The 13,411-nt window shown below is 41.4% G+C and overlaps 1 long non-coding RNA gene across 1 annotated transcript in view; it reads left to right on the forward strand.

The window, feature by feature from the left end:
- The window catches only part of LOC133761744 (uncharacterized), a 44,653-nt gene that overhangs the window by 29,964 nt on the left and 1,278 nt on the right, over positions 1 to 13,411 (forward strand). The window contains exons 2-3 of the long non-coding RNA XR_009866219.1: positions 419 to 623; positions 11,726 to 11,926. This is a non-coding gene — a long non-coding RNA (uncharacterized LOC133761744). The remainder of the gene's footprint in view (positions 1 to 418; positions 624 to 11,725; positions 11,927 to 13,411) is intronic.

Consider the following 13,411-nt stretch of genomic DNA (forward strand, 5'->3'; position numbering starts at 1 on the left):
TCCTTATTGGGTAATTCCATCATGGACACCTCAGTCCGCGGCAGGCAGAAAGCAAATCCCATTTGCCTGAGGCTGGGGCACAGAATCTCCTGCAATCCATGCCTCTCCACCTCTTTCTGTTTCTTTTGCACTGAATTTCTTTATCTGGACTAATTAACTTAGTGAATACATTTATAGTAGTGGAGATAATGAATATCATTATTTTGCTTCTGATCTTAGTTGCTATGCATCTAACATTTCCTTATTAAGCAAGATGCTGTTTTGGGGCAGATATAGTTAGATTTTATCAGGTTAAGAAAGAATCTTCCAACAAACTATCCAATAACTGACTCTCAGCCCTGGAAAGAGGGAAATCCACTCTTTAACCCAGGGGATAATGTACTAATCAAAGCTTTGCCCTCTCTCTCCCTTTCCTTAGAACTCATCTGGAAGGGATCATATATCATGATTCTATCCATACTCATCATTGTCAAGGTGAATGGGATTGACTCCTGGATCCATCACTCCAGATTCAAACTGTAGACATCTCAATGCAAAGAGCAAGATCAGGAAAAGATGACCCACCCAGACACGTACACCTGTGAGCTCACTGAGAACCTCCTCTTCAAAGGTCATATCTGATGGTAAGCCAAGACTAGTGTCCTCATCTGGTAACATCACTAACTGCAGTGAGTCTTGACTGTGGCAGTGAGACTAGGAGTAACAACCTCTCTGATGAGACAGCTGACAAAGTGGTCATAATAGTACAGCTCTTCCTCTGCTGGGTGTGAGGGCTCTTTTTCTTATGTTGTATGTATGTAACACTGATGGGTACAGCTATTGGTTCTTTTAAAAACAGGGTTGATCACAACTCCCTTGTCCATGTGGCAAATGCAGGCACCGACTTGAACAATTGCTGGGTTTGTTTTTCTTTTCTTCTCAACCACCATTGAGCCTTGGTGGTTTAAGCCTCAGATTTGAAATGGGTTGACACCAATAGTAAGAGGTCAAAAATCTGTCCTTCTCTAACCTTGTCATGTCCATAGATCAACTCTTGTGGGAGGGACAAGTAACTTCCTACATAAATATGGGAGGACTTTATTGCTATACTTCTATTTTTGGCTGGGGCTTTGGCTGAAAGGGAGTCTATGAAAATAAGAGTCATCCTACTCTATTGGCGATGTGATCAGTATGCTCCAACAGAGTGAGGGTAAAACCAGTAAAGTCAAGGCAAGGCATAAAAAACAAAACAAAACAAACCTCTCATCCCCCAAAATGTTCAACATCATGATCCACTGCTAAGTAATAATATTACTCGGGGCTGGTGCTGTGGCATAACTGGTAAAGATGCCGTCTGCAGTACTGGAATCCCATATGGATGGGTGCCATTTTGAGTCCCAGCTGCTCCACTTCTAATCCAGATCTCTGCAATTGCCTGGGAAAGCAGTAGAAGATGGCCCAAGTCTTGGGCCCTGCACCTGCTTGGGAGACCCAGAAGAAGCTCCAGGTTTCTGGCTTCAGATCAGCTCAGCTCCAGCTCCATTTGGGGAGTGAACTATTGGATGGAAGACCTTCTCTCTCTCTCTCTGCCTCTGCCTCTGTGTAACTCTGCCTTTCAAATAAATAAATATCTTTAAAAAAATTAAAAAACAATTTTAACGGCATGCCCACAAAAAAGCTTCTTTGTCTTCCCTGAGGATGTTCTTTGTAGGTTACAATAGCCAGTCTAGAAAGGCATTGAGTGTAAGATGTCTCCATCCAGGTAAAACCAGAGGATGTTGGATGTTGGGCCAATTAATGCCAGACTCAGAAGGAATCTTCTTTCTCAATCAATCAGGCATTGATTAAGAGGGCTTACCAAGCCAGAACCAAAAGAGAACCAGAGAACACCCTGATTGTACTGGGTGTTGCTGACCCAGTGGCATCGCTGGCTGGGTGAACCTATGGAGTAGTTAGTACTCACCCACAAGAATCTAATATTACCAACATTGTAGGTGACATAGCTCAGGAAGCTTGTCTCAACCTCAAAGGCCTACAAAAATTTCTTAACTTATTAGCACAGATGGTCTTAGACCACAGACTTGGTTTGGACTATATGTTAGCTCAGCAAGCAGGAGTATGTGCAGTGCCAAACACCTCTTGCTGCTTCCATATCAACATCTCAGGAGCCATAGATACATGAACAGATAAAATCCTACAAAAGGCCATGTGATGAAAAAGTCTTTCAGTTAAGACACAAATGGCAAGTCAAGTCTGGGAACAAATGAAACCCCGGTTGCCATCGACAGCGTGGATTCTTGCTCTGCTGGGCCCATTGTCTATGATAATCCGTACTCTAATGTTTAGGGTCTACATTTTTAACCTGCTTGTTAAATTTGTTTCTTCGAGACTTGAAGCAATGAAACTCCAGATGGTCTTGCACATGGAACCTCGGTTGGAAACAGTGCTATGAGTTGGTACAGAGGCCCCCTTGAAAGGCCACCCCATGCAGGGACCTTGGCCTGACTGAGGGCCCCTGCTTCTCCGCTACTCAGCTTGAAGAAGCCAGAGCCATCTCTGCTCTAAGCCCTGTCATCAGCCAGGGTTTCCATAAGCAGAGAGGGGGAATGAGGGAGCCTGGAACTAGAAGCAGGCCAGACTGGCTGTATCCTGCAGCTCCTTCCCAACACATATGCTGATGCTCCCTCCCAGCACATACACGCTAAATAAATCAGGATGGAAACCCCTTGTAACAAATACTTATCAAAGGTGACAAGACCTAAGTTTCAATGACAAGATCTAGGTCTCCATAAATACAAACTAGAAAGGGCTCCATTAAGACTGCCAAACTCCCCCCCCCCCCCCAACTCAGGTAACTAATGTGTAACCATTATCTTTGTTCCTTGGAGATAACGTGGTAAAGACATACAAATACCCCTAAATTGTAAGCACCAGCCCCTCTGATAGTACTGTTTGGAGCTTCTCTTTTTCTTAGATTTTATTTATTTATTTGAGAGGTAGAGTTACTGTCAGTGAAAGGGAGAGACAGAGGGAAAGGTCTTCCTTCCGTTGATTCATTCCCCAGATGGCCACAATGGCCAGAACTGTGCGGATCTAAAGCCAGGAGCCAGGTGCTTCTTCCCGGTCTCCCATGCAGGTACAGGGGCCCAAGCACTCGAGCCATCTTCTACTGCTTTCCCAGGCCATAGTAGAGAGCTGGATTGGAAGAGGGGCAGCTAGGACTAGAACTGGCGCCCATATGGGATGCCGGTGCTGCAGGTGGAGGATTAACCTGCACCATGGCACCGGCCCCTGGAGCTTCTCTTTTTCTTACTTAAATAAAACTTCACTTCTTCTACTCTCAAAAAAAAAATCAATTATTTACTATTTTGTGAGATTTTAAAAATATTCCTTAATAACTTCAGTTTCCTCAAATATGTTTTTATATCTATAAAGATAAATTTTTTCTTTTAATTATTAATATAGTGAGTTATTTAATGTATTTTCTAGTTATAGGCAACTGTATACCTATAGAAAGTTCCCATTTGGACAGAACATATATTTTAAAGGTTGAGTATGATTCAGTTTTCATTTATTTCTATTTATTTGCAAGGCAGAGAGACAGAGCAGGACAGATAGAAAGAGAGAGACAGAATAGAGAGCCATCTCTGATCTGCGTATTCCCTCCCCAAATGGCTGAAATGGCCGAAATGGCTGGGGCTTAGTGGGGCTGAAGTTGCCAGCCTTGGGTACAACCCAGGTCTTCCATGTGGATGGCAATAATCCAATTATTTGAGCCATAATCATTTTGTCACAGGGTCTGCATTAGCAGCAACCTGACCACAGGAACTATAGCTGGGAACCAAACCCAGGCAAAATGATACAGAATGCAGCATTTTAAATGGTAGGCTAAATAAACACATACATCAGAGTCTAGCTTTTGAATATAATGCTAGATTCTTTTTACTATTATTATGTTTAATATTTTTGCATTAAATTCACAAGTGAAATTTAGTTTTCCATTTTTGTTTGTTTCTATTTTTAAATTTTTCCAGCAATGTTATGTTTGCTTAATAACAAAAATTTAGGGTAAAAAGGGAATTCGAATACAAAATTTCTAGAAAATAATTACAATGAGATAAAAATACTAGAATCTATGGTTTGTAGAAAAAGTAATGCTCCTAGGAAAATCCATCACATTAAATACTTACATCAACAACAATTTGAAGTTGAAAATAAATGAAAAAAATAACTGAAAAATGTTAGAAAAACACCAGTTGAGATGTTGAGTTTGATATAGAACATTTTGCTCATTTCAAATAATGGGAAATGGGACTTCCAATTAGTGTTGTCCCACCGGGTGTCTGATGATTAGGAGTGGATGACCTGAGCAGAAAGTACCTAAGGATGCAAGAGCTGCCTTATGAATATGTTTATGTTTTCTGTGGTCATGCTTTTGTTGGAGAGACAGATGTCAAAGTCTTCCACTATCGGCTCATTTGCCTACTTTACTTGGGTCAATGCAGTTTCTCCTTTATGAAATTTGACATTATGCCTAAGTCATCCATATCATGTATTATCCATATTATGTATTGTAAATGGTAGTATTTAGCCTCGCAAGATGCCCATGTGGGCCTTTCTCTGGCTTATGTTCCTTGAAGTTTAGTACTCATTTCTGAAATTACCTTTTCTAATCTTTCCTAGATTGTCATTAACATTTCTTGTATTATTCTTTTGTTTTTGTTTAGAAGACTCATTTTCTACCTTCTTTGTTTCTGGTCTTGCTATTCTTTTGTAATCTTATGTTTGTTTTAATTTCCTTTATGTTATTTGGTAATATTAGCTTAATTTCCTGGTGACCATATTTTTTTCTGCTGCATTTGTTAGCATGTTATTCACATCATTTTCAATGTGACTTGTTTTCTTTTTTTTAAAGATTCCATATATTTATTTGAAAGAGTTACAAAGATGGGGGAGGGGAGGAAAGAGAGAGAAAGAGAGAGAGAGAGATCGATCTTTTATTTGCTGTTTCACTGCCGAAATGACCACAACGGCCAGGGCTGGACCAAGCTGAAGCCAGGAGCTGGGAGCAACATCCAGGTCTCCCATATGTATAGTTGGGGCTCAAACATCTTCCCCAGTTTTTCCCAGGCCACCTGACTTACTGGTGTTCTGAGTTTCATGAAGTTTTCTGTGTTTGCAAGTACATGTACTAAGGATACCTGTAATAGTTTTCTTTTGACTTCCTTGTTTTCTCTCACATGAAGGCATGTCAAAGGGTTAAAATACTCCACTGTCATCTTTTTTTAAAAAAATAAAGATTTATTTATTTACTTTTAAAGGCAGGATTATGGGGGGAGGGGAGAGACATTGAGAGATTGATCTTCCATCCGCTGGTTCACTTCTCAAACGTCTGCAACTGCAGGGCTGGCCAAACTGAAGCCAGGAGCCAGGAGCTTCATCTGGTTCTCCCACGTGGGTTCAGGGACCCAAGCACTTGGACCATCTTCTACTGCTTTCCCAGGTGCATTAGCAGGGAGCTGGGTTGGAGGTGGAGCAGCCAGAACTCAAACCGGTATCCATGAAGTAGCACCTTGACAGTAGGGACTCCATTTTGGAGCATTTGAGACTCCATTCTGAGAAGGTGCCCCCCCACACCGTGAGACTCTGGTCTGAAACTATGATCTAAAACAGTTGAACAATAGCAGTCCACTACATCACACTTGGCAGAGCACAGAAACCCCTACCATGATTGCTCAAGCTTGGAAGTGAGTAGGCTACACCTGGGTTAATGATAAAAATGTAATTTGTCTATGTCCTACATGTAATTAAAACCAATACCTGGATTAATGTCAGGATTATAAAATTGTAACTGGTATTGTCAAGATTATAATTGATACTAGTTTTGCATAGGTTTTAGGTCAGCTTGACCCCGGTAACCATGTATTCCCCCCTGTTCCTAGCAACCATGAATTCCCCTCCTGATTTTGTGGTTTTTGCCTTTATAAACCCTGTTGCTTTGGGCTTCAGGGTCGAGAGTTCTTTAGGGCATGAGCCCATTCTCCACCGCTGGCAAATAAAGGACCATCAAATTTTATCAATTTGTGGAGCTCCTTTGTTCATACTCGCTCAGGTACAACATCCATATGGGATGCCGGCATTGCAGACAGCAACTTTAACGTTAAGCCACAATGGCAGCCCCTACTGTCGTCGTCGTCGTCTTCTTCTTCTTCTTCTTCTTCTTCTTCTTCTTCTTCTTTTTTTTTTTTTTGACAGGCAGAGTGGACAGTGAGAGAGAGAGACAGAGAGAAAGGTCTTCCTTTGCCGTTGGTTCACCCTCCAATGGCCGCCACGGCCAGCATGCTGTGGCCGGCGCACCGCGCTGGTCCAAAGGCAGGAGCCAGGTGCTTCTCCTGGTCTCCCGTGGGGTGCAGGACCCAAGCACTTGGGCCATCCTCCACTGCACTCCTGGGCCACAGCAGAGAGCTGGCCTGGAAGAGGGGCAACCAGGACAGAATCTGGCGCCCCGACCGGGACTAGAACCTGGGGTACCGGCGCCGCTAGGCAGAGGATTAGCCTATTGAGCCGCGGCGCCGGCCCCCACTGTCTTCTTGATCTTGCTCTTTGTACAAGATCATTCAAAATGCTTGGGACCTGAAATATTTCTGATTTTTTAAATTTTCTATTTTTTTTTCAGATTTTGGTGTATTTGCCTGTAAATAATGAGATATCTTAGGAATGAGGTTCAATTCTAAATATGAAATTCACTTATGTTTTATATATACTTTATGCAGATAGCCTGAATGTAATTATAGGTAATATTTATAATAATTTTGTACTTGATACAAAATTTTGGTACTCTGAACCACATTTTGGCTATAATCTTTCATAGGAGTTTTCCACTATGGCTGCCATGTCAGCATAGTTTTCGATTTTTAGGAATTTAGATTTCAGAGAAAAGGTGATGATAAAGATAATTCCAGCAGAATTTTAGAATAGTAGACATCCATAATTCATCAGGAAAAGCATTTTAAATATAGGGAAGAAACCACTGTGCCAGATACAAAAGTGGTCATTGCCCCCCCCCCCCCCGCCGCAATATAATTATAAATTAAGGATCATCTTTCCCACTGGAGAATATCTACAATTTTTAAAGGATTTTTTTAAAGACTTATTTATTGATTTGAAATTCAGAGTTATACAGAGAGAGAAGGAGAGGCAGAGAGAGATCTTCCATCCTCTGGCTCACTCCCCAGTTAGCCACAATGGCCAGAGCTGAAGCCAGGAGCCAGGACCTTCTTCCGGGTCTCTCACGTGGTGCAGGGGCCCAAGGACTTGGGCCATCTTTTACTGCTTTCCCAGGCCACAGCAGAGAGCCAGAAAGGAAGTGGAGTAGCTGGGACTTGAACCAGCGCCCATATGGGATGCCAGCACTACAGCTGATGGCTTTACCTGCCATGCCACAGCGTTGGCCCCTAAAATATCTACAATTTCCGTGAAAAATTCAGTATGTAGACTCTTATCAAATAATGAAGGACACTAGAGAATTGAATCCTTGGATGAGCTTATTAAACAGAACCTACAAGTAGACAATTTTTCTTAAGAATGCCTGGTAAAATTGTCACTCTTTGCATGATCAAAGTTCAGCTGCATAAAGATTCTTTTTAGCCACATAGAGTTACTTTCTGCCCTCATCATAACTGAGGATAATCCTAGATGGTATTATTGCATATTAGTAAAGTGATATATATGATAAAAATACAAAGGATCTTCAAAAAATTCATGGAAAATGCATGTCATGAAAAACTATCCTTGGATTCAATTTTTTTTACCAAAATAAACTTAACTTTTAATTTCATTTTTCATGAACTTTCTGAAGCACTCTTATATTGTGAATCATATAAATTGTATGCTTTTCTGTTATCTACTTAAAAAGTTCCTGATTTGTGTTTAATTTTGTTCCAGTTTTATTGATGTATAATCAACAAAAATTGTATACATTTAAATTATATATTGTGATATTTCAACATATAAATACATTGTGAAATGATTACCATGACCAATCTAACATGTCCATTGATTTGCATAGTTACATTTTTTGTGTGTTTATGTGTATGATGAGAATACTTAAGATCTACGTATTCTGTTAGCAAATGTTCAGTATAACTTTTGATAAAATACAATATTAATTGTAATCACTATGTATATTAGTTGTCCAAACCTTTTTCACTGCACACAACTGAAACTTTTCATTCATTCACTCATACAATGCCCTTTTTTTTTTTAAAAAAAAGATTGATTTTATTTATTTGAAAGAGTTACAGAGAGAGGTAGAGACAGAGAGAGAGGTCTTCCATCCGCTGGTTCACTCTCCAGTTGGCCGCAATGGCCGAAGCTGCACCGATCTGAAGCCAGGAGCCAGGAGCTTCTTCCAGGTCTCCCACATGGGTGCAGGGACCCAAGTACTTGGACCATCTTCTACTGCTATCCCAGGCCGCAGCAGAGAGCTGGGGAAGAGGAGCAGCCGAGACTAGAACCTGCACCCATATGGGATGCTGGCGCTTCAGGCCAGGGCTTTAACCTGCTGCGCCCCAGCGCCGGCCCCATAAAATGCCCTTGATAGCAAGGACTAGCTGGGACTGAAACTGGAAGTTAGGAACTCAATCCAGGCCTCCTAATCAGGTGGCAAGGACCCATCTACTTGAGCCACCACTTGCCTTGCAGAGTCTGCACTGGCGGGAAGCTGGAGTCAGTGAGCCAGAGCTGGAATCAAACCCAGGTACTCTCAATTAGGACATGGGTACCTCAATCATTAAGCCACATACTCTTTGCTTTATTTTTTAAAAAGATTTATTTTATTTATTTCAAATGCAGAGTTAGAGAGCTAGAGGCAGAGAGAGAGAGAGCGAGAGAGAGAAAGAGAGAGAGAGAGACCAAGACCTTCTTTCCACCGATTCACTCCCCAAATGGCTGCAACAGCCAGGGCTGGGCCAATTTAAAGCAGGAGCCTGGAGCCTGGAGTTTCATCCAGGTCTCCCACATAGGTACAGGGGCCCAAGCACTTGAGCCATTTTCCACTGCTTTCCCAGGTACATAAGCAGGGCTCTGGATCAGAAGCGGAGCAGCCAGGACTCAAATTGATGCCCATATAAGATGCTACTGTTGCAGGCTGTGGCTTAATCCACTGCAGCAAGATGCCAGCCCCTGCCATCTCCTTTATTCAGAGTTGATATTTGTATATGATACGAAATGAGAGTCCAGTCTAATTCTTCTACATGTAGATAACCCACTTTCTCAACATTTATTGAAGAGATTGTGTTTTTGCTATCTTGCTTTCTTGCTGCCTTTGTTGAGGCAAACCAATGGAAAACTTTTGGATTTACTTCTGGAGTGTGCGTGTCTGTTTTTATGCCAATACCATGCTGTTTGCTTACTATAGCTATGTTGTATGTTTTAAATCAGTAGTGTGATGCCGCCAGCATTGTTTTTCTTGCTCAACATTGCATTGTTATGCTGTGTCTTTTGTGGTTCCATTCAATTGTCAGCATAGTGCTTCAAAAAATTTAATTCCGGGGGTGAGCATTTGGCACAGCAGTTAAGACATTGCTTGGGATGCCTGCCTCCCATCAGAGCGACTGGGCTCTATTCTCAGCTCCACTTCCCGCTAATGCACATTCTGTAAGGCAGGAGTGATGATAGCTCATTAGTTATGACCCTGCCACCCTTGTGGAAGACCTAAATAGAGTTCTGAGCTCCTAGCCCGAGCCTGGTGTATCCCTGGCTGTTGAGGCATTTGGGAATTGAACTTACAGATAAAAGATTTCAGTCTGTCTGTCTCACTGCCTTTCAAGTAAGTTAAATGCATAAATAAGTATACAATATTAAGGAATTGAATGCCAAGTGAATAATAACAAAGAAAAAAACGCTACGATCTCATTTATTTACTGTGAAATCCTGTCAGACTCATCTTTGAATACATGAGCTCTGTACCCTGGGTCCAGTTCAACTGAGTTAACTGACTGAAAAAAGGCTTCTGATATTTTTAATAGACCTGTGCTTCTTCATGAGGCATAAATATGTGAGAAATAGAAAGTAGTCCTGATAGCCTGACGTGGTTGCTCGCCTAAGCCAGAGTGTTTGCCCCAGCTGTACATAAACAGTTTCCCAGAACATCGCCAAGGGGGTTCTGATGCAGAGTCCTGGGCTGTAGGCTCAGAGTTGCTGGTGGTTGGCACAGCTGCAGAGACTCCTGTAACCCCAGCTGCCCCAGAAGAAGACACAGCCTGTCGCATCCTCCCACGCCAGGCCTTGGGCCAGGGTCATTGGACTCAGAATTGATCACAACCAGATCAATGCTGGCTGGGGCCACACTGGTCAGGAGCCCTGGCCCTGCCCCCCTGGGGAGCCCTGTCCTCAGCACCCTGTCCCCTCAGGCTCAATGACTTTCCACCAGGTGTCATGGTTCCCGGACTTCAGATTTTGTATAGGGAGAGTATATTAGAGATATTTTTGGAAAGCAAGTGGTCTGTGCAGCACCGGTTTGGAATCTTGAAAGACAGTTTAACGTTTTTACTAGGAGAGTTACAGGAAAGTAAAGGTCTACGATAATATATATATATATATACACACCATGTAATAAAATATGTGTGCATGCACAGGCATACACACACACTCACACACACACATGATCAGCAGAACCCCTAACCCAGTATGTGAGTGTGATTCCTTCAACGAGTATTCTAGCATTTTCAGTTGCACTTGCTTCATAGATAAATGTATGCCAGTAAATCACTGAATTTCTCCCATTTTCTTACTGTACCCAAACCTGACCAAACCACTAGTTCTTCCACCCTCTCTAAAATAACCTTAATATAAGCCTGAATTACACAGTGAGCACCTTCTCAACCTCTCTCCCCCGGGCACTTCCTTCAGCATTTCCAGGAAATACAATCTCCCTCCCTGCAGAAAGCTCCAAACAGACCCAATTTTGATATAAGGTGTGTCAGGGTGTGAGGTAGGAAAGTTCTGGAGGTCCTGCCTTGATGCAGCCAAGACTCCCTATACTGAAAACCAGACCAAGTTCCTGAAATCCTCTGTGTCTGTTTTCTAGTGGACATCTGCAACGCATACTTAGAGCCTAGTATGTACTCTGATTATTTGAGTGCAGCCCTTAAGTGTTAGGTTTTATTTGTGTTCCTAAGGCCAGTTTCTCCTGATATTTTTTGGTCATCTGATCCTGATCTCAGTATTCTTTGGTGAAAAGCCTATGACCTTGTAAAACTCTGTTTTCCGAGTGCTTACCCAGTACCTTGAATCTTGTTTTTCTGTAACAGGAAATGTCTCCCAGGGAGAGGACAGGCACAGCCTCAAGGAGTCCTTTCTCCGATGGGTCCCACCTGTGCCCTTTGCATGAACATTACCTTTAGTCACTGTTTCTAAACCCTTCAGGAACTTTCCCCAGGTCTTATCTCTGTGTCCCTGAGAATTTGTTCAGTTTTATCTCCTAGAGGTGGGAGGGCTCACTGGGGATGACTTGTCTTGGGGCAGGTTTGGGGGCATGTTTTGGTTTCACAGGCACCATTCTAATCAGCCAATCTCAGAGGCCCCATTACTCTAAACTGCATCATCTGAGCCAAATATCTACCTTTTTTTTTTTTTTTGCTTTATCCTGCAGATCCCATTCTTGCCTGTTTTCTTTCTTTTTAGGTCGGGGTAACATGGATTGTTTTATTTATTTGCTTATTTATTGTTTATTTATTTGCTTTAGGTGACAAATGAAAAGTGTGCTTGAGAGAACAGCATGATGTTCATGCACCTGTGTTTCTAGCTGGCGGTTTCACAGACGTCTGTGACTACAATGACCACTTTAAAAACCACTGATAGGAGTAAGACTGCTCCTTTCAGCTGCTGTTTGGAATTCAAGGACAGCAGAAGAAAACGCTACCTGCCAAGTGCTCAGGTTTCTTGGGTGAGTAGGAGGGGTTTGCAATCGCAGCTTTTCCTTTACAGCTGTGTCTCTAAAAACTCCTTTAACCAAGGCCATTGAGGAGTTTCAGAACATCAGACAGTTGTCCTTGTGGCTCCCTGAGAGGGCTGCTCCCCTGTTCTTGTTTGTCTCTTCCCTTTAGTTTTCCAGACTGTGACCAGTACACACCTCTTAAATTTTATCCTATTCAGATCCCTGTGACATTTTAAAGAATTCCCAAACCTCAAGATGGAAAGAAACAGTGTGTTGAAGAGTTTAGGTTTGTCCTGGGCACACTCCCTCCAGAATTTCAGGACAAGCATATTTTGATAAAGCCAGAAAGAACAAAACCTTGGTTGGAATAAAAGAATAGGCATAATCCTGGCAAAGATTTATAAACTAATCAGTTTAAAAGGATTTACGTTTTCGATGAAGATCTACCAAATTTTTAAAAAAGATTATGGGAAAACTAATACTACCACCCAAATTAAAAGAAAAAGGAAAATACTAAGCTTGTGATATCTTGTTTTCAAAATTTTGTCTTGCTCAAAGTTTAACATATTCAAAGGAAAAACTAAGAGAATTTAATTGTGAATTAAGCCAATGTCATTGTTTAGGGTTACAAGACTTAAAATTTGAATACATGGAGGTGGGCTTCCGACCTAGCAATTAAGATGAATACTACGTTTGAATTCCTGTGTTTGATTCCTGGTTCTGGGTCCTGACTTCAGCAGCTTCCTGCTAATGTACATACTGAGGTGGGTGGGAAAGGGAGGATGGATAATAATGATGGTTCAAGAACCATCATTTCTGCCACCCATGTGGGAGATTGTGATTGAATTCCTGGTTTTTGGCTCTGCCCCACCCATTCCCAGCCCTTGTGGTCTTTTGAGGAGTGAGTCAGTGAATGGGAGCTCACTCTTTCTCTGTCATTCTGCCTCTGAAATAAATTAATTTAATTTAAAAAACTAAGTTGAATACACAAAGCTTTTGGCATTACATAAGGAGTATCTCAGTTTAGTTATTAATGTAGGGATTTATAAGTTACCTGTTTGAAATTACCTAAAATAATCCTTTTAAACAAATCTGTTTAGAACAAATTAGAGTGAGTTCAGAATATGGATGAAGAGAAAAAACTATCTTTTCTCAAATGGTGGCATATGAAAATTTTGTTATCACAGTATTTTAGTTTTTTAAAAGAAAACTCCCATGATTATTTAAGTTGTTTTAGGGAATTATCTGCATTTTGTACAGACCTTTGGATATTCCTTTTCTAAAGCATGGGTTAATCTCTTGTCTGAGTTGACCAAATACCTTTCTCTGGACCTGCCTGGAGTATGACATTGACCCTTGACAGTACTGTGGAATATATTAACTAAAGGTAAATGATGTTAAATAATCTTTGATCTGTGAGTTGTTTGAGAATAACATAATCAGCCTGTCAATAATTTTTTTTTTAAAAAAGATTGATTTTATTTATTTGAAAAG

Source organism: Lepus europaeus, chromosome 1 (genome assembly GCF_033115175.1).
Source record: "Lepus europaeus isolate LE1 chromosome 1, mLepTim1.pri, whole genome shotgun sequence".
NCBI classification, from domain to species: domain Eukaryota; kingdom Metazoa; phylum Chordata; class Mammalia; order Lagomorpha; family Leporidae; genus Lepus; species Lepus europaeus.